This window comes from Cydia strobilella, chromosome 5 (genome assembly GCF_947568885.1).
Source record: "Cydia strobilella chromosome 5, ilCydStro3.1, whole genome shotgun sequence".
NCBI classification, from domain to species: domain Eukaryota; kingdom Metazoa; phylum Arthropoda; class Insecta; order Lepidoptera; family Tortricidae; genus Cydia; species Cydia strobilella.
Window position 1 is genome coordinate 8,197,848 of NC_086045.1, and position 2,848 is coordinate 8,200,695.

Below are 2,848 nucleotides of genomic sequence, written 5' to 3' on the forward strand. Positions count from 1 at the left end.
AGGAGGCGAATATAGACTTTTGAGACAGCGCAAGATCAGCATCTTACGCTGTATTTTTTCTGTTTTGTTTTTGTACTTATTAGTGTTACTAAGAAAACAGAGCCGTCTGCTTTATTAAAACTTTAGTGTTTGAGTGGGCAATTGAAGAAGAATCTATTTCATATAAAAATGGCTATTCCAAACAAAACATTAGGTATACCTATATACTCTAGGGATAAAACAATAGCAGAACAAAATTGCTTGCCATATTAAAAAAGTTTTTGTGATATTAATGCACATATCGCTACTTATTTTTACAGCTCGCTACTTATTTTTGTTAATTTGATACCGTACTGCTTAGAATTATACATAATACATTTACCAACTGCACTTCAGCTGTCCTAATTCGTGCTGTTAAAAAGTACTACATCATGGACCACATTTTCTTGAACTTTCCTGAATTGTCATTTAAATTCATACAAAATTAACTGTCTAAAATAAGCTTTAATCAGTTTAATCTGTTTTTACAATGATATAAAGTTATTACGGTGTTTTGTCTGCTATCGGTGCGCCGGTGTGGTCTGGCGGCGCGCCTGCCTCAACACTCAGCGGGTTCGCCGCGCAGGCCCACGACGGCGACGTCACGCCGCCCGCTTCCTGGCGAGCTTCCTACGATTAACGCTGTTTCAACATAAACACTTACTTAAAAAACTGATTTACTACAAAAGTCGGGTAGAAATGTAGTAGGTACTTAATTTAGTAATTTACTAAAATTATTATCATTGAATTGTTGGTAATTAAAGTTTTACTTGGTTTGGCAATGAATTAAATAATTTAGCATTTTTTAACTATATTTATGTAATGTAGATCGTAATTTTGATAATAAACGTGTCATTTTGTCTACCTTCATTAAAAAAGTATAGTAAAGTTCGACATGAAACCCTTTTACTAAAGATTTATATAACTCCGTATAAGATAGATACAGTCTAAGGAAATCAAGAAAATTTGATTCTCGAACATATGGCGCCACCACGTTTTATCACCTTTGGCCTATTCTCGACTAGATAGCATTGACGGTTTCGTTTGTTATTTAACATTTTTAACGCATATTAATAAAAAAACATGGGTCAAAATTCAAAATCATTTAAAAATAATAAATGCAGTCCATATATAAATACATTTTACGGTATTTTTAACCATCTTCATTTTAGTTTTAATCGTGTGTCGATAGATGGCGAATTTACTGTGGCTACAAAATGTACTATGACAGTACTCCTCTTTCCTATTTATCCTCTTTGCTTTTACGGATATCTATAAGCAGCGTATTCGAATTTAACGCTAAAAATTTCTGGGAATTAGTCCAGTCAACCACCGGAATATCTTTTGTGGTCATGCTTAATTATTACTGTCATACTTCATTACTTAATAAGGGCGCTGGTGGCCTAGTGGTAAGAGCGTGCGACTTGCAATCCGGAGGGCGCGGGTTCAAACCCCGGCTCGTACCAATGTGAGTTTTTTGGAACTTATGTAGCTCCGATGAGTCGTGGCAAATTGCCGATACAACGCGAGGAAGATGATGATGACTTAATTACTGTCAAACGTCAATTGTTGACAACCAGACCGTATAATGTATACGACCTGTAAAACCCGAAGCACGAATTTGTCTTAAACTTGCACGTTAACGATCAATGAATGTTTTGTGTTTAGGTTTAAGATACATATTATTTCTATATTAATACCTACTGTCTTAGTTAGCATTAGGTACTTAATATTTAAAGGTAGAAGTACAAGTAAGCAAAAATAATAATATTTACTCTATAATACCTAATTATTGAGACCTAGGACAACATGACATAAATTATGTTTGTGGAGCAATGATAGCGCTATCTGTCTATGCAAATTGCCCTTTAAATGGCCAAATCGCTAATAGAACATAATGGTCACTACTCAGTATAAAAACTGCGTAAATGATTATATAATTACCAGTTGTACTTGAGACATTATATTTTCGAGTAAGTTGTATTTACTCCAGGATAGGCTAGCAAATAACGATAAGCATTCACAATGTCATCATTGAGACCGTAATTAATATAAATTAAAATAATCATATTATGAAATATTTGGCTAACCCAATATCGAATTTTACATATACCTATGTTAGGTGGCAGTACAAGTAGGTAGGTAAATAAATAAATAAAAAACGTAGCAGTGGCTTCAATCGATCCCAGTGAAACAATTGTGAACTATACCAAATTAATCAAATAGAGAAACTACGCAGATAATTACCATTCAATTTAGTTCTAATAATGTTAGTTCTAAATGTGCATGGTATAGATAGATAGACCAGGGGCCTAGTGGAAGGTGGAGGGGGTAGTGGAGGTGTTATCGCGCGCGAACCCACAGGAGTTTCAATACAGAGTGGTGTTTTTTTTTTCGTAATGTGGATCATGACTGTAATGATTAGGGTTAAAATGCATAACCTGCATTTTTATTTTATTGGTATTCATACCTATTTGGGTTCCTATTTTATTTCAAGATGAATGTTACGATGCACCCATACTGCACCTAAATTTAAACTCCCCATGAAGGAAAACGGATGAAAGGTGACACGATTAAAAAGAAAAAGTATTCAATTATATTTAGCAATCGCCCCTGTAATATACAGGAGGTTCCTTAATTGAGCTTCCAATAAAAAGGTCGCAGCTTCCGACTTCCCACGAGCACGCATGCGCGGCATGTGCGATGCGGCTTATTACGAACTTACATTATCAAAATATTATCCTGAACCTGCATAGAGCTACGCTTCTCACAGAACAGAAGCGTCATTGATGTGCCGTCCCAAATCTAAGGGCACGGCAGTGCCCCCGCC